This window comes from Hyla sarda, chromosome 2 (genome assembly GCF_029499605.1).
Source record: "Hyla sarda isolate aHylSar1 chromosome 2, aHylSar1.hap1, whole genome shotgun sequence".
NCBI lineage: Eukaryota > Metazoa > Chordata > Amphibia > Anura > Hylidae > Hyla > Hyla sarda.
The window spans coordinates 97,209,396-97,229,161 of record NC_079190.1 but is presented as its reverse complement, the minus strand read 5'-3'; the positions used below and the strand labels follow the sequence as shown (position 1 = coordinate 97,229,161).

At 44.1% G+C, this 19,766-nt stretch overlaps 1 protein-coding gene across 1 annotated transcript in view; it reads left to right on the top strand.

Annotated features, from left to right (window-relative positions):
• Window positions 1-19,766, top strand: part of AVIL (advillin) — a gene marked incomplete in the record, with an annotated part of 310,689 nt that overhangs the window by 12,634 nt on the left and 278,289 nt on the right. Inside the window, 2 exon segments of the mRNA XM_056562628.1 lie at window positions 706-787; window positions 1,245-1,328.

Sequence of the window (19,766 nt, the reverse complement as noted above, 5' to 3'; positions counted from 1 at the left end):
CCTATGGGGAAGAGAGGGAGGGGGGTAACTGCCTATACCTATGGGGAAGAAAGGGGGGGTAACTGCCTATACCTATGGGGAAGAGAGGGGGGGTAACTGTCTATACCTATAGGGAAGAGAGGGGGGGTAACTGCCTATACCTATAGGGAAGAGAGGGGGGGTAACTGCCTATACCTATGGGCAAGAGAGGGGGGGTAACTGCCTACACCTATGGGCAAGAGAGGGGGGGTAACTGCCTACACCTATGGGGAAGAGAGGGGGGTAACTGCCTATACCTATGGGGAAGAGAGGGAGGGGGGTAACTGCCTATACCTATGGTGAAGAGAGGGGGTGACTCTGCCTATAGGGAACGGGGGGGGGGGGGTGTAACTGCCTATACTTATTGGGGGGGGGCTACCTAACTTTATACCTGGATGCCTAACTACTTACCTACATACCAGGCTATCTAACTATGTACCTGGCCTTCATACATGGCTGCCTAACTACATAGCCAGCCCCCTAACTACCTGGCTTGTCACCTACCTACATTTCCGGCTTCCTGATCTACCTACCTAGTTACCTATTTACCTGGCTACCTACCTACCTGCCCTTTTACTGTGCAGGACACCAAGGAGGGCTTTATTACAGTTTGTGGGCCTATAGATGGAAAGATTGTGTAGAGGAGGGCACTGGAAAAATGTAAAGTCTGACATGTTTGTCCTGCAGATGTTAAGAGATCCACTTGGCGGTCTGATCCGAACAGAGAAGAAAAGGAAAGAGGACGCTGCTCATCACAAAAGACGGAATTGTGAGTCCCACAATGTAACTGTAATCACTTATATGGTATATACATCCTGTGTACAGCTGATATCTACCGCCATATGGTCCTGTATATAATCACTTATATTGTATACAGATTCATTATAGTATACTGGTCTGTGTATAGTGGTTTTATTCAGTACAGCATGGCGGTATTATCCAGTTATTGTGTGGTGGTATATATTTACTCCTTGTATACCAGTATTATTGGTCATGGAAATTTAGTGTTTCTTACATATATATAAATTTTAGTTTATTGTGTGTGGGTTTTGGGTGGAATGGGGACATTTTTGTCTTTTTAACTGCTCAAAAGGAGTACTACATATATATATTTTTTTAAAGTAGAATCTGCAGTGTATTTCAGAAATGTTACAAAGCTCATCCACTTTACCTACCTTTTTTTTCTGACTTTTTGAGTGCTTACAAATGTTTTTGCCTTGATGCAGATTGAGATTGTGCCTGAAGACCATCCTCAGAATTCCATAATTGTCAACTCACGCTACCCTTCTGAGCAACGTCAACCCTGTACAGTAAGTGCCGCCATACTCAGCTTAGATTGGTCTTCAACATGTTGTCTTATGCTTTAGTCACACTCAGAGCTGCATTGACAAAGCTGTTGCTCCCCTGCTAAATATCAGGCTATTGGCTGACATCTCATTGCAGCCATCACCTGCAAACAACAAGCCCTTATGTGGGTCTGTAGATGGAAACTTTATCTCTTAAGGACCAAGGGCGTACCTGTACACCCTGGTCCCAGTATTTAGCGCTCGCTCATGCGGTGAGCAAGTATTATAGTGGCACGGTCCCGGCTGCTATCAGCATTAACCCTTTAGGCACCGTAATCAAAGTTGATTGTGGTGCCTAAATGCATGTTTTCCCATTCCTGGTTAGCTCAGGGGGCTGATTGGGACAACCGCAACGATATCGTGGGGTCCCGATCTGCTGTATGGATGGCCCTTACCTGCCTCTCCGTCATCTTTGGTGCTTGATTGCTCCAAGCCTGGGTAACCAGACTGGAGCAATAGAGCACAGATTACACGCCATAGATTTGGTGGTAAAATGAGGGATGTCATTACAAAGTACAATTGGTGATGCAAAAAAAAAGCCTCATATGGGTCTGCAGGTAGAAAATTTAAAGAGTTATGAAGAGGAGGAGGAAAAAAACAAAAGTGCACAAACTGAAATTTGCTGTGTCCTTAAGGCCAAAAGGGTTTAAAGAATTATGAATTTTTAAAGATGAGGAGAAAAAAATGAAAAATCATCATTTCATTAAGAGGGTAATAGAAGCTAATATAAATTAACGCTGTTGCAGAGAGGCGACAACCTTAAAGTTCCTGACAACAATAGGAAAGAGATGGCTGAGCAGGAAATGTCCCCGTCTTCACCACCAAAGAAGAAACCCAGATCGAGAAACTGCACTTTTAATGACTCTTGGCTACTGGATGTAAACTTCAAGCCCTGGATTGCAAAAGCAAGTGATAATAATAGTGTACGGTGCATAGTGTGTGAGCGTGTGTTCAGCATAAGGTATGATGGTATTGATGCTGTGAAGCAGCATGCAGTGGGGAAAAACATATATTGGCAATGCAAAGCAAAAAGCAAAACAAAATAATTACAAAGTTTTTTCCTACCACTCAAAGCAAAGAACAAGATGTTGTCACTGCTACTGAACTGACACAGGTGTTCCACACAGTTAAACACCATCACAGTTGTTTATCTGCTGACTGTGGAGCAAAACTTCATGTCAAGTTATTCCCAGATTCCCAAGTTGCAAGCAAGGTGCATCTTGGCAGAACAAAGATGGAATGCCTTGTTGAAAATGTGCTGGCACCATTCTCTGTCGACAATGTAATTAAAGAAATGCAAAAAAATCTGTGCAAATTTTCTGTCGCAACTGATGCAAGCAACAAGAGGAATAGTAAATTCTTTCCATTGGCAGTTCGGTTCTTTAGTGCTACCAATGGCATCAATGACAGGCTGTTAGATTTTTATGAAGAACCAGATGAGTCTTCTGAGTCTGTGTGTAAACATCTTGTTGATGTGCTATCTGGTCTTAACCTAGACCTTAAAAACATGATTGCATATACTGCAGACAATGCATCAGTTAATTATGGTAAAAACTGCTCTGTTTACCGTAGACTAAAAGACCTGCAGCCTTCTCTTATAAAAGCAAACTGCAATTGTCATGTTTTGCACAACACAGCAAGGCATGCGCTGAAAGTGCTCAGCTTTGATGTTGAGAACTTGGTGCTCAAAGTATTTAATGAATTTTCCTCCAGTGCCAAAAATGTAACTGAACTCAAATTCTGCTTTGAATTTGTGCACCAGGAATATCATAATGTCCTCCGGCATGTGCCAACAAGGTGGTTAACCCGATAACGACCAAGGACGAGTATAGACGTCCAGGTTGGCGGGCGTTCCCGCACCTGGACGTCTATACTCGTCCATTCTTCTCGTGGGTGCTGCCCAGTGCACCCACGAGATCGCGGCAGGGACTCGGCTGTATCACACAGCCGGGACCCTGCTGCACTGCCAGGACCGAAGTAAACTTTGGTCCCGGCAGTTTTAACCCTTACAGCCGCGGTCGGAAGTGACCGCGGGCTGTAAGTGTTATGACAGAGGGAGGGAGCTCCCTCTGTCACTCCTGCAGCACCCCGCATCGCGATCGCGGGGTGCTGTGTGTGTCAGCGGCTGGCCGGGACCTGCCGCACTGCCGGGAGTGAAGTTCACTTCACTCCCGGCAGTTTAACCCTTACAGCCACGGTCAGAAGTGACCGCGGCTGTAAGGAGTTCTGACAGAGGGAGGGGGCTCCCTCTGTCTTCTCTGCAGCACCCCGCAGCGCGATCGCGGGGTGCTGTGTGTGGCCGCACTGCCGGGAGTGAAGTTCACTTCACTCCCGACAGTTTAACCCCTACAGCCGCGGTAAGAAGTGACCGCGCGCTGTAAGGAGTTCTGACAGAGGGAGGGGGCTCCCTCTGTCTCTCCTGCAGCACCCCGCATCGCGATCGCGGGGTGCTGCTGCATACCTGGGCTGCCGGGGGTCCTACAAAGACCCCCAGGTCTGCCCTGGGTATTGCCTGCCAGTGAAATATGCTGCCTGCTAGTGAAAACTGGCAGGCAGCATATAACCGTAATGCTTTGGAATACTAAGTATTCCAAAGCATTAAAAAGTGTAAAAATAAATAAATAAATAAAATAAAAGTGTAAAAATAAATAAAAATGTAATAAAAGTGTAAAAAAAAATATATATTAAATATACATTTATTAAATGAATCTAATAAAAAAAAAAAGCATAATGTGTAGGATCGCATTGGCGGACATCGGCAGCATGTAATATGCTGCGGATGTCCGCCACGTGATCCTACACATTATGCAGCAGTCACGATAATGAGCTCGCTGCTGCGGCTGGGTAGCTTTGTGCGTCCACTCATAGCGGCGGATTTTCCGCCAGCAGTCATGAGCGGACACACTGAGCTACCCAGCCGCAGCAGTGATGGATATATTCGCCATGAGCGGGTGCTTATTCCCACAACATGGCGGATATATCCATCAGGAGCCTTAACTGTCACAGACAGACGCGTTATACTGCCAGCCGACCAGCCAATAACTTGTAGGGGTGCGGTATATAAATGGGGTCACTTGTGGGGGTGGGGGTACTGTTCTGCCTTGAAAGCCAAATGGCGCTCCTCTCCTTCTGAGTCCTACCACGCGGCCAAGGAACCATATATGGCCAAAGCGGGGGTATTTCCGAACATGGGACAAGCAGCTAAATAAAATATAGGGTGCATTTCTTTCAATATCAGAAGTGATGTGCAAAAAATATGCCCCCCAAATGATGCATTTGTGAAAAATTGCAGTTTTCGAATTTTTAACACTGACTTTGTAATAATTCCTGCCAAAAAACTATGGTGTTAAAATACTCACTGTACCCCCTAGCGAATACCTTGAGGGGTCTAGTTTTTAAAATGGGGTCATTTGGGGGGGGTGTTCCTATGTTCTACTACCTTTTAATTTCTGCAAACCTTGCATAGCACATAAAAAAAATTAACTTTTCAAATTTCCAAAATTTTCAAAATTTCAAGTTAAATTGTTAGGGTTCTAACTAATTTAAAATGTTAATTAAAAACTAAAAAATGACGTCAAAATAAAGTAGACATCTGAAAGTATAACTTTCATGAACTATTTGGTCAGTAAGTATAAATATATGCAACCAATTAGTGTTAAAATAGCAAAAAATCGTAATTTTTTGTAAAAATTTCATGATTTTTTGCATTGTAAAAAAAAACTACAAATGATATCGGCTTACTTTTACTATGTACATGAAGGACAACTTGTGACAAAAAAACAATGTCAGAATTATCGTGATTGGCAAAACGTTACCAGAGTTATTCTCTAAGAAAGACAGACATCCCCGATTTGAAAAAACAGGCCTGGTCTTTCAGGGGCGTACAGGTTTATTTGCATTGGTCCTTAAGGGGTTAAGCCTCTTTGCAGCAGTAGATCGACTGCTACTTAACTGGGAATCCATAAAAGTCTATTTTTTAAAATATGGAAAGGTAAACTGCCATCCAGTTATATGGACCTTCATTGAAAACCAAGAAGATGGATTAAGTACAACGCTCACATTAGCGGAGTGCTTTCTCTATTTTGTCCATTCATTTATGTTTTTTTTTAATAAGTCTATTAAAAGTCTGGAGAAGGATTCTGTTACTGCAGCAGAATTGTATTCTATAATGTCTGATATCAGAACACAGCTGCAGAACAGGAAAGGAGATTCCTATTTTGGATACAGAGTAAATGGTGATTTACCAAAGCTGACAATAGCAGAGCAGGAAAAGTTTAAAAAAGATGCGCTTACATGTTATGACCATGCATTGGGCTATTTGGAGAAATGGTTTGAGTTTGATAACTCACCATTTAAATACTTCTCATGATTGAATGGTAAAGCCACATCATCATTTGAAGAGCTAAGAAAGATTTGTGAGATGCTAAAAATTGTAAGTGTGGGAGATGAGCTCTACTCTGAATACTGTCTACTAAAAGTTGCTTTTCCAGCAATTATAGTAGAGGAGGACATGACTATTTCGGATAAGTGGGTATCTTTTTTTAAGAACACTGATGCACCCATTCTACTAAGTATAGTTCAGACAGTACTGGCTATTCCCTGCAGCAATGCTTTTGTGGAAAGAGTGTTCAGTGTGATGAACAACCTGTGGACGGATGAGAGGAACAGACTTTCCATTGGGATTGTGAAAAGTGAGCTTTGCATTCGTTATAATTTGGTTTATTCTTGCTCAGAATTTTATGATATTGCAATGAAAAATAACAAATTATTGAAGGCGGCAAAATCTAATGCAAAATACACTTTCAAGCATTGAGTCTGTACTGCTCAGAAAATACAAAAAGATAGAGACACAGTCCTCTAGAGGAGGAAAAATAAAATAAGAGTTTATTCCTCTTCACCTTCTAAAGATCATGGGGGGAGATTCATCAACACCTGTGGAGAGGAAAAGCTGACCAGTTGCCCATAGCAACTAATCAGATTGTTGCTTTCATTTTTCACAGGCCTCTTTAAAAATGAAAGAAGCCATCTGATTGGTTGCTATGGGCAACTGGTCAGCTTTTCCTCTGCACAGGTGTTGAGGGAAATCTCCTCCCATAACATTTTCCGTTTTCCACCTACAGAGCTATATGAGGGCTTTATCGGTATCAATTTGGTTTTGGTGATTTTTTCATCCTATTTTTTGTTGTTGTTAGTGTGTATACAGAGGAGCTGTTACAATGTTTGCATTTGCACTATTTGGTGAGGTTGTCAAATGGATTTATATTATATTTTTATTTGCTGGGTAACCCCTTAAATGTATTGCCTTTTGTTAAATAAATGTTATTTACAATTGTAAGTTTTATTCTCTAAATGTTATTTTTTTGTGCGATATAGGAAAGTTCCCCCCGCATATATATTGTATCCATCCCCTATGCCATTTCTTTACCCCCTCCCCCATCCCCCATGCCATTTCTTAAACCCCCCTCCCATCCCCCATGCAATTTCTTAAACCCCTGATCCCTCGTCCTTTGTGCAATTGGGCCCCTCCCCTTTTTTTAGCTCCACCCCCAAATAGCCAAACCCACGACCGATATTTTTCTGAGGGAAAGGTGGCAACCCTAGTCTCCAGCTGTTGTCGAACTAAAACTCCCAGCATGCCTGGCCAGCCGAAGGGCATGCTGGGAGTTGTAGTTGTGTGCATCCACCTTTTCCATAACTACAACTCCCAGCATGCCCTTTGGCTGTGCATGCTGGGAGTTGTAGTTAGGAAACAGTAGGAGGCACACAGGCCTCACCTCGCCAGTCATTTCCTGCTGTGCCAGTAAGCGATACTCGCCGCTGCACACTACACGGTCGGTACCCGCTCTTGCCCTCCAGCTGTACAATGGTGATTGGTGCTGTCTCGGTCAGCACCAATCACCCATATTTCCTCGGTCACCAGTGACCCAATTGGCATGGAAAAGCCGTGATTCACCGGTCAGAATTGACTGATGAATCACAGCGATCGCCGACAAGAGGGGTCTCGGGACCCCCCTGGGTGGTATGCCGAGGTTGCTGCTGTTAGATAACAGCAGCCATCCCGGCCCGATCACAACGTCCAGAGATGTGGAGATCCCAGAAGACGGCGCCGTAATGTACATTTACATCTCAGGTTCTTAAAGGGGTACTCTGCTGCTCAGCGTTTGAAACAAACTGTTCTGAACACTGGAGCTGGCGCTGGGAGCTCCTGATGTCCTAGCCCCGCCCCCTCATGACATCACACCCCACCCCTCAATACAAGTCAATGGGAGGGGGCCTGACAGCCGCCACGCTCCCTCCCATAGACTTGCATTGAGGGAGCGGGGGTGAAGTCATGAGGGGGTGGGGCTATGACGTCACTAGCTCCTGGCGCCAGCTCCAGTGTTCGGAACAGTTTGTTTCAAACGCTGAGCAGCGGAGTTCTCATTTTAAGGGGTTAATAATTGTAATAATAATAATGATACTGTTTCTACCATATCCACTTATCCAGAGATATTATGCTAGAGATATATTGTCTTCCTCCATTCCTGGGAATCCACCTCTCCCCTTCTACAGATCTCTGGTTCCTTAATCATCCAATAGGGGGGCTTGTTTTCCCACTTATGTGCAAAATGTGTTTCTAGGTGGACAATATCTTCTGTCTCCATTACAAGCTGTATGTCCCATATGGGAAATGTGCCTTGAATTATGCAGCTCCTCGCTCACTTGTTAATGTATCAAGTGACCCAGAGCCCACCACGTGGAGGTGGCTGCATTTCGGGCTCCTCCCCACCCCCACCCCCAACCATATGTAGATCTTGTGTGACCCAATCAGCCGTCTTGTTAAATTGGTTCACACTGATCGTCAATGGCCTTTGCTGTAATACTTCTTAGCTGTGTATGTAGGAAGTAAAATGGCATCTTGAATGTGGTCATCATGCCGGTTACTGTCCATTTGGCCATGGCCCATGCTCCAACCCAAACATTGGTTACATAATTGGGCCACTTCAGTTTGCTTTTAGCATATTGCCAAGTCCGCTGCAGCCAAGACACTTTGGGCTCCGAGGCATCTTCAGAGGTTGTTGGTAAATCCATCTGGTTATCCGCCATGGTGACTGTCACATGATCGCTGTGCCTGGATTCATGTGGGTCTGAATTGTCACCTAAAGCCATGTCAATAGCCACATCTGCTCGCTGACCACGATGCTTAATCTTCTTCCCAGGTATTTTATGGATCTCATAATATGGTGGAGTGACCTTATAATGATATAGGTTAGTATACCGCCAAAGGAAACTCGTCACGTAATGTATGAGACACACGACAGGCACCGAGAGAACTGGGATATCTGTAAAATAGCGACAGGATACAATATATTAAATCTATATTCATTCATGTATTTATGTATATATATATATATTCACACAAAGTATGGTCATTGAACACTGTAGGAAGCTTTTTGTAAATTTATGTGTGACTATTATTTGTAAAACATTGATTCACAAATCATTTATCTCACAGGAGTAAACCTCTACCCAATTGCTGTAAGAGACTTAAAGGGGTACTCTGCCCCTAGACATCTTATCCCCTATGTAAAGGATAGGGGATAAAATGTCTGATCGCAGGGGTCCCGCGGCTAGGACCCCAGCGATCTCTGTGCTGCACCCAGCCTTCGTTCAGAACGCTGGGTGACGGGATCGTAACATCACAGCCACACCCCTCGTGAGGTCATGCCACACCCCCTCAATGCAAGTCTATGGGAGAGCACGCCCCCTACCATAGACTTATATTTTGGGGGCGTGGCCGTGACGTCACGCCCCCCACCACCCGCTCCAAGCGTTCGGAACTGTACTATATTAACTTTACACTAATACATTCATGTTAAATCCATTTATAAACTGAAATTTTGGAAGTTTTCATTATTCCTACCTCTTAGCTTCATGGTCGCCGTCCCTACAGGATCCTTTTGCCTAAATAGACAAAATTCTCTTCAATTTTCAAAATAAGCGCAGGTCTAGTAGGAGAACGTGTTCACCCGCCGAACCGAGGAAATAAGTGTTAGGGATTGGATTCTACCCTGGAGAAAGTCTCTTTGATGTGTGATGTCACAGCAGATGACATCACGTGTATGTGTATCCATTGTAATGGCTGTGTACTGTACTTTACTTACACTATGTACAGTTATATACTGGGGTTTACAAAGGATTTGAAGATTACAGTTTTAACCCCTTCAGGGTTACAGCCCTTTTTTGGGCTTGAGGACACAGGAAATTTTCATTCCTCCCCTTCTAAGAGCCATAAATCTTTTTACTTTTCCACCCACAGACCCATATGAGTTGTTTCTTTTGCGACCAACTGTACTTTGTAATGAAGCCTTTCATTTTAACATAAAATGTACGGTACTACCAAAAAAATTATTATTTGCAGCAGGAAATTAAAGAGAAGACCGCAATTTTGCAACTTTTGAGGGTCGTATGGAGCTACAGAATAAATATAAGTTGTCATTTTTATCAAAAAGTGCACTGTGTAAAATCGGAAGCCCCTAAAAGTTTCAAAATGGCGTTTGTTTTTTTCAATATTGCCCTACAAATATTTCTAGATTTTGGAGTGAAATGATTGATATCATTACAAAGTACAGTATGTGGTGAAAAAAAAACAGCCCTTATAGGAGTCTGTAGGTAGAAAATTGAAAGTGCAAAAATGAAAAACCCTGTGGTCCTAAAGGGGTAAAAAAAAAAGATATATTATATATATATATAAATATATATATATATATATATATATATATATATATAGCAACATGAGAATACAGCAGCACACTGCTAGCACAAAGATATAGATAAAACATGAGTATATAGATAAAGCATGAGTATATAGATGGAACATGAAAAGCTATACAGCTGTAGTGCAATAAATGAGAATATGAAACTATGAAATTATGAGGTACTTAGCTTGCAAATTTGGCGGCCAAATAGCGTGGACCGTCCCACCACGGTAAGGTGACCTCATTCTGGAATGGACCCTACACTATGAATATACCTCTGTGTGAACAGCACAGCATGCATTGCAAGGTCTGAAACATCCAAGGCAACTTATATACACCTAATAGAGGTGGGTGATATATATATATATATATATATTTTTTTTTTTTTTTTTCATGGTCACTGCACCTGCACTCACATTTAACCCCTGGACATGTTTTATTCATATAGTTATGCTTGTATGGGCACTTATTCTGTGATTTGTTGTTTTATTGGTACCACATTTGCGTATATGTGGTTTTTGATGACTTTTTATACCTTTTTTTTATATATATATTTTTTCCCCCCGGGATGTGATCAAAATTCAGCATTGGACTTCATCGTATGGAATCATTAACATTATTTTTTAATGATTCGGACTATTCTGCACATTGCTATACCAAATATGTTGATTTATTTAATTTTAAAAAAAAATTTTATTTGTAAAATGGGAAAAGATGGGGAATTAATTTTTTATTGGAGGAAGTTACTAATTCCCATTATTAAACTGTAACAGTTAATAGCTATCTTTTTGATTTTTAATACTGATCAGTAATATCGAAAATCTACTTCTCTGGTCTGCCAGATGGCAGAGCAGAGGAGAAGATCTCTGGAGCCGGTCAGGAGGCAGGTGAAGAGAGGAGGATCATGACATCACTGCCCCGCCCCCTTCTGACGTCACGATCCTCCGGCCCCACCCCCGCCCATCACCAGTAATCAGCCATGGAACAAAGCTCGCTCTGTGCGCCAGATGACAGGGGGTGCTGCAGGAGAGATCGCGGGGGTTCCCAGCGGCGGGACCCCTGCAATCAGAAATCTTATTCCCTCTTCTTTGGAGGGGTGGAGTACCCCTTTAGTACTGAGGGTGAGGAATAAGAGCTAAAACCGATGAGACTAGGCAAGAATAGCTCCCCACTCAGGTATGGTAAGATCCCCCTCTAGCGATAGGAGTGAGGTGGCAGAGGTGCCACCCCTCCTATCTCTGCTATTGGTGGTCTAGACGCGACCACCAATAGCAGATCAGGGGCGGGGGGGTTTACTTTAGTTTTCCCCGTTCTGCCCACCCACAATAGGCTGGGCAGAACGGGGAAACGACGGGGACCGAACACTGAAGGTCCACTTACCCATCGGTGGAAGCTGCGGGACGGGATCGGCGGCGGTGATCGGTGCGGGCGGCGATGTCGTGCAGTAGAAGAGGACAGCTCCCTGGATCAGACGGAAGCTGGTAAGTTGCCTAGCAACATCTAGAGGGCTACAGTCTGAGATTGTAGCCCTCCAGATGTTGCAAAACTACAACTCCCAGCATGCCCAGACAGCTGCTGGGCATGGTGGGAGATGCAGTTTTGCAACAGCTGGAGGTCTACAGTTTAGAGACCACTGCACAGTGATCTCTATACTGTAGCACTCTAGATCTTGCAAAACTACAACTCCTAGCATGCCCACATAGCTGTTTGCTGTCTATGCATGCTGGAATTTGTAGTTTTGCAACATCTGGAGGTCCACAGTTTGGAGATGACAGTGCAGTGGTCTCTATCTGTAGCCCTACAGATGTTGCAAAACTGCAAATCCCAGCATGCCGAAACAGCTGTCTCGGCATGCTGGGAGTTGTAGTTGCGATCCCTCCAGCTGTTGCATAACTAGATCTCCCAGCATGCCCTTCGGCGATCAGTACATGCTGGGAGTTGTAGTTTTGCAACAGCTATAGGCACACTGAAGGTTTTCCAACCAGTGTGCCTCCAGCTGTTGCAAAACTACAACTTCCAGCATGTACGGTCTGTCAGTACATGCTGGGAGTTGTAGTTTTGAAACAGCTGGAGGTTTGCCCCCCCATGTGAACGCACAGGGTACATTCACACGGGCGGGTTTTACAGTAAGTAGTCTTCAAGTATGAGCTGCGGCAAATTTTTCGCCGCAGCGCAAATTTCTAGCGGGAAGCTCACTGTAAACCTGCACTTGTGTGAATGTACCCTAAAAACACTACACTACACTAAGACATAATAAAAGGGTAAAACACTACATAAACACCCCCTTACACTGTCCCCTTAATAAAAATGAAAAATTTATTGTATGGCATTGTTTCCAAAACGGAGCCTCCAGCTGTTGCAAAACAACAACTCCCAGCATTTCCGGACAGCCACTGACTGTCCAGGCATGCTGGGAGTTTAGCAACAGATGGAGACACCCTGTTTGGGAATCACTGGCGTAGAATACCCCTATGTAATCCCTAATTTAGTCCTCAAATGCGTATGGCGCTCTCTCACTTCAGAGCCCTGTCGTATTTCAAGGAAACAGTTTAGGGCCACATATGGGGTATCTCCGTAATCGGGAGAAATTGCGTTACAAATTTTGGGGGGCTTTTTCTCCTTTTACCCCTTATGAAAAGGAAAAGTTGGGGGCTACACCAGCCTGTCAGTGTAAAAAAATTTAACATTTTACACTAACATGCTGGTGTTGTCCTTTACTTTTTATTTTCACAAGTGTTAAAAGGAAAAAAAAGCCCCCCAAAATTTGTAACGCAATTTCTCATGAGTACGGAAATACCCCATATGTGGGCGTAAAATGCTCTGCGGGCGCATAACAAGGCTCAAGAGTGAGAGCGCACTATGTACATTTGAGGCCTAAATTGGTGATTTGCACAGGGGTGGCTGATTTTACAGCGGTTCTGACATAAACGCAAAAAAATAAATACCCACATGTGACCCCATTTTGGAAATTACACCCCTCACGGAAAGTAACATGGGGTATAGTAAGCCTTTACAGCCCACAGGTGGTTGACAAATTTTCATTAAAGTTGGATGGAAAAAGGAAAAAATAAAAAAATCACAAAAATGCTGGTTACCCAAAATTTTTCATTTTCACAAGGAAACATAGAAAAAAAGCCCCCCAAAATTTGTAACCCCATTTTTTCTGAGTAAGAAAATACTCCATATGTGGATGTAAAGTGCTCGGCGGGCGAACTACAATGCTCAGAAGAGATTTTGGGGATTTTGAAGATAAAATTTGTTTGGAATTGAAGGCTACGTGTGTTTACAAAGCCCCCATAGAGCCAGAACAATGGACCCCCCCCACATATGACCCAATTTTGGAAACTACACCCCTCACGTAATGTAATACGGGGTACAGTGAGCATTTACGCCCCACAGGTGTCTGACAGATTTTTGGAACAGTGGTCCGTGAAAATGAAAAATTAAATTTTTCATTTGCACAGCCCACTGTTCCAAAGATCTGTCAAACGCCAGTGGGGTGTAAATATTCACTGCACCCCTTATTAAATTCTGTGGGTGGTGTAGTTTCCAAAATGGGGTCACGTGGGGGGGTCCACTGTTCTGGCACCACGGGGGGGGGGGGGGGGGGGGGATTTGTAAACGCACATGGCCCCCCAACTTCTATTCCAACCAAATTCTGTCTTCAAAAGCTCAATGGCGCTCCTTCTCTTCTGAGCATTGTAGTGCACCAGCAGATCACTTGATGTCCACACATGGGGTATTTCCATACTCAGAAGAAATGGGGTTACAAATTTTGGGGGTCATTTTCTCCTATTACCCCTTGTAAAAAATATAAAATGTGGGGGAAAACCAGCAATTTAGTGAAACATTTTTTTTTTTTCATTTACACATCCGACTTTAGCAAAAAGTCGTCAAACACCTGTGAGGTTTTAAGGCTCACTGTACCCCTTAATGTGTTCCTTGAGGGGTGTAGTTTCTAAAATAGTATGCCATGTGGTTTTTTTTTTTTTTTTGCTGTTCTGGCACCATAGGGGCTTCCTAAATGCGACATGCCCTCCAAAAACCATTTCAACAAAATTTGCTTTTCAAAAGCCAAAATGTGACTCCTTCTCTTCTGAGCATTGTAGTGCGCCAGCACAGCACTTGACATCCACACTTGGGGTATTTCCATACTCAGAAGAGATGGGGTTAATAATTTTGGGGGGTATTTTGTCCTATTATCCCTTGTAAAAATTAAAAACTTTGGGGAAAACTAGCATTTTAGTGGAAAAAAATAAATAAATAATTTACACATCCAACTTTAACAAAAAGTTGTCAAACACCTGTGGGGTGCTAAGGCTCACTGGACCCCTTGTTATGTGCCTTGAAGGGTGTAGTTTCCAAAATAGTATGCCATGTGGGTTTTTTTTTTTTGCTGTTCTGGCACCATAGGGGCTTCCTAAATGCGACATGCCCCACAAAAACCATTTCAGAAAAACTCACTCTCAAAAATCCCACTGTCGCTCCTTCCCTTTTGAGCCCTCTAGTGCGCCCGCTGAACACTTGACATACACATATGAGGTATTTCCTTACTCGAGAGAAATTGGGCTACACATTTTAGGAAGACTTCTCTCCTTTTACCCCTTGTAAAAATTCAAAAACTGGGTCTACAAGAACAAGCCAGTGTAAAAAATAAAGATTTTGAATTTTCTCCTTCAATTTGCTGCAATTCCTGTGAAACACCTAAAAGGTAAACATACCTTTTGAATGTCATTTTGAATACTTTGGGGGGTACAGTTTTTATAATGGGGTCATTTGTGGGGCATTTCTAATATGAAAGCCCTTCAAATCCACAGAACTGGTCCCTGAAAAATTTAGATTTTGAAAATTTTGTGAAAAATTGGAAAATTGCTGCTGAACTTTGAAGCCCTCTGATGTCTTCCAAAAGTAAAAACATGTCAACGTTATGATGCAATCATAAAGTAGACATGTTGTATATGTGAATCAATATATAATTTATTTGGAATATTAATTTTTCTTATAATCAGAGAGCTTCAAAGTTAAAAAAATGCAAAATTTTCAATTTTTTCATCAAATTTTGGAATTTTTCACCAAGAAACGATGCAAGTATCGACAAAATTTTACCACTAACGTAAAGTAGAATATGTCACAAGAAAACAATCTCGGAATCAGAATGAAAGGTAAAAGCATCCCAGAGTTATTAATGCTTAAAGTGACAGTGGTCAAATGTGCAAAAAATGGTCGGGTCCTACAGTGAAAATTGGCTGGGTCCTTAAAGGGTTAATATAATGGTCAGCTGATATGGCCCATTTTGGCCATTTGGTCTGGCCATCCTCTGTAAATTATTCACAAACGATTGATCACGATGGCCGACGGCAGACTTAAGTATACTGTATCAGTTGATCATCTGTGCTGGACTTTTTTCTGCCAGGAACTATTTTTTTTTCTAGAAGAAAGTTTTGACATTTGTGCATAAGCTTACTATGTTTTTCTTTTCTTTTTTTTTATTTGAATCACCTTCCTTTCTCTATCGGCTCCATTGGGGGACACAGACCTTGGGTATATGCTGCTGTCACTAGGAGGCTTGACACTATGGTAACAAGAAAGTCAGCCCCTCCCAGCAGGATATACCCGCCTACAGGAACCTGAGCTAATCAGTTTTAGCTTAGTGTCTGTAGGAGGCAGACGCTGGTCTGATGTTCTCCAGACCTGGTCGCTCATTTCTTATTTTTTAGTTAGGGACGTTTAGTTTGAATTTTCTTTCCCTTTATTTTTTCTTTTTTAGGTGGGGTCTCAGGAACCCGGTGTTCACTGTTTCCCCATTTGCAAAGAAGGGGCACAGACATTGAGTCATGTATGGTCAACCCCTTTTCGCCAGCGGTCAGCGCTTGGGGTTGTACCTCATGGGTCCGGGTTCCCCTATTTCCCTGCTTGTCTCGCTGTCTCAGCCCGGCATGATGTAGGTGACAAAATGCTGACAGAAGACTTCATAGGTAAGTTTCTACAGACAAGGTGAGAATTCTCCCCTTTTTTCTTGCAGGCTTGCTACATTCTGCACCTCTGAAGTCCCCCTATTCAGTGCCCACTCCTTTATTCCCATTGGTTTCTACCTGCTCGGCTATCCTGATATTAGGGGGGGTGTTGTCTGTGGTGTGGGACGAGGTTATCTATTTTTTTTTTTTTTTATACTGCCGGGATCATTTCTCACTATTGAGCTGGCTGCTCCTTCTCAGACGCCCGGCACTTTTGCTTCGCCTGCATCTCATGCGATGTGAATGGAGCGCCGGGTTCATTCACACATTTCCTCTGTCGGCAGTGCCGAACTCGCTGACCACGGCTCCCCCTTCCTTCAGGCTTTATTATATAGCAGTCGTCTTCAACCTGAGGACCTCCAGATGTTGCAAAGCTACAAGGGGAGTTGTAGTTTTGCAACATCTGGAGGTCCGCAGGTTGGAGACCCCTGTTATATAGCATTCGCCAGCTGTCTGGGGAGATATTTCATTTAATGGCTGCAGGCTTCTGCCGGGACATAGCCCCGCCTCCTCCTGACCGGCGGGATTTGCAACCTATGCGCCGATGTGCGCGAATACAGGATGATTCTTCCACCAATCAGCGCACGTGGCGGTCTCTGTGCAGCCAATTAGAAGCATCCTGCCTCTGGACGGCCCCTTTTGTTTCTTTGGCCAGTTCTCCTTCCCCACCTCTTGGCTACAGACCGGAGTTCTCCTCACAGCTGTTGCTTCTCTGCAGGGGGACACAGACGCCATGTGAGACGCAATGTGAGACCTTTTCAACGTATTTTTTCTAAATAGTTCTGTCCGAACCCAGAACTGTTCCTCCCTCCAGTCAGGTGCCAGGGACCTTGGTCACCTATTATACCTGTACAGATTAGCCAATGTCATTGTATACATCTACCACAGTAGTGCACCTAAATTTCTGTATTGTAGTATTCTAATTGTTACACATCCACACCGTTTATCTGGTGTAGGATTCTATTGTGGCACTTGTAGTCCGCTGCAGGCATCCTCCATTGTATGCATTTTTATGCTGGGGATCGCCCCTAGCAACGGACTACAAGGGCAGGATCTGCTCCCCCAGTATAAATGCACAACCGCATTTGGGTTTGAGCACCTCCAGCCATTTGAGACCACGTTTTTTGTTGTTGTTTGTAAATTTATACGTGGAGGTGTGTAAACTCCATATGTTAATGCGCCTTGAACATTTTCCAGGCAGCATTAGGGTTGCACCTGTGAGGCCATGCACCTATATCAGCCAACTTGGGTGGGGCTTGTAGCCTCTCTCCCCCCTTCCATTGTATATGTGCTTAGTCACGCTGGAGGGAACTGGGAGCAGGCTGCATGTCGACCTAGTGCTGCTGTAATTGCCCACTGGCCCCTGGTTTTTGCTTATTACGCACAGGTAGGTTAGCGTTAGGTCCCGTGCCATCTGAGAAACCTTGGCGTTGGTGTGCGGGCTCTGGTGTGTCCTTCATATAAGGATACACTGGCGAATGTCTCAATTTTAACATCAGTGTTGAGGGATTAGCCAATGTCATTGTATACATCTACCACAGTAGTGCACCTAAATTTCTGTATTGTACCTGTACAGGTTGCAAATCAAAAATGCCTGGTTCGGCTGAACCTACCTGTCCTGTCTGCTCCACCACACCTGGACCCAGGATACTCCACCAGACCCCGTGGGCTCTGCTCACCCTCCGGAATGGGTGTCTTCCCTCTCCCAGTCTATTTCTGACTTAGCACGGGTCTCCCGTTCTGTGGTGACTGCTTTGGAGAGGTCCTCCCTATGCCAACCCTCTAGGGGGACTCTCCCACCCTCTCCACATTTTAGGCACTCTCACAAGCGTCATAGGGGTCAGTCCTCCGACTCCTCTCCAGAGTCCGCTAGCAGGAACTGGCGCTCTCCTTATAGGTATCGCCCTTCTACTTATGTACCCCGTCAGCACCCCTCTCCCAAGGGTAATTCTCCTGGTCGCAGCTCTCGGTCTCCAGATCTGCATACCAGGTCGGCATCGTCTTCATACAAGGCTGCCTCCACCCGCTCCCTCTCTCCTAGGGACCCGGAAGATGAGGCTTCAGGTTCTGCCTCTGACTCAGAGGACCGAACTGATATGGCCGGCATGGTGGACACCTTGGTCTCGGCCATAAGGGATACCTTTCACCTCGAGGACCCAGGTTCTTCGGACGCAGTTCCAGAAGTTTCCTTTCATCGCTCCTGTCCCGCACCAAAGGCTTTCAGCTCTCATGCTGAATTTGACGCATTGCTGGAGAATGCCTGGAAACATCCTGACAAGTGCTTTCAGGACACTAAGAAGATTCAGGCTCAGTTCCCCTTTGCCAAGGACCTCATTGCGAGATGGACATCTCCACCAACTGTAGATCTACCTGTCTCCCGCCTGTCAAAAGCAACTACTCTGCCTCAGGCGGACGCGGCTTCCTTCAAAGATCCGGCGGACAAACTAATTGAAAATCTGGCGAATTCACCTTTGAAGCGTCAGGATCCTCCTTACTTCTGACATTTGCTTCTGCCTGGGTGTCGAAAGCCATGTCAGTCTGGGCTTCTCAGCTCCGCCAAGGCATTCTATCTGGGTCTTCCCAAAAAAAAAAATGACATCATAACATCAGCTGAGCTGCAGTGGAAAGCAACCAGGGACGTGCACAGACATTTTGAAGGGCAGGGGCTCAAGTAAAAAAAAGAGGGCACTTTTTATCATTTAAAAAACGTCTGCCAGACTTAATGGGCAGATGTACTGCGGCCCAGGGACACAGTGGACTCCCGCCAGGCCTCCTCCACATTCCTATCCCCATAAAAGTTGGTGTTTTTGTAAAATCGAGTCAAGAACAGTTTCTATGAAGGTCTGCCATGTGTATATACACTTTGGCTGTGCTGTCAGTCTTATTTACAGAAAACATGTGACAGCTGCCCTATAATATACTGTATTATAGAGGAGATTTATACAAAACCTGTGAAGAGAAAGAGCGGTGCAGTCGCCCATAGCAACCAATCAGATTGTTTTGCAGAAGGATTTTCCTCTGCAAAGGTTTTAATAAATCTCCCCCTATATGCCCCGGTCTTACCTCTATAGGACAGAACCCATCACCCAGCACCCATCACCAATCACCCATCACCCATCCCCAATAACCCAGCACCAATCACCCAGCACCCATCACCAATCACCCACCTTATGCAGGAATCTCCACACAGCTCTGGTTCTTACACTGAAGAAATGGGCACCACACAAATATATGCTTACATTCTACAATATACTAGAGCTGGCAAAAAAAAGAATTATAAATATACAAAGCCGGCCAGGCATAGCACAGCATACAGGATGGAGGCAGGGAAGCTCCGCCTCCATTGTGCGCAAAACTGACTTTGCATACTAGCAATGTGGGGCAATACCTAGAAAATAGAAAGACCAATTTATGTATACATGCACTGTAACCTAGTGTATTGGGTTTAGTGCGAGTAAACAGCCTGTCAGTTTCCCTTTAATTATATACCGTACCCCCCTTAATTCCCTATATACTGTGCCACCATTCATCTATTAATTCTCTATATACTGTGCCACCATTCATCTATTAATTCCCTATATACTGTGCCACTATTATTTAACTATACCATGCCACCATTCATTTATTAATTACCTATATACTGTGCCACC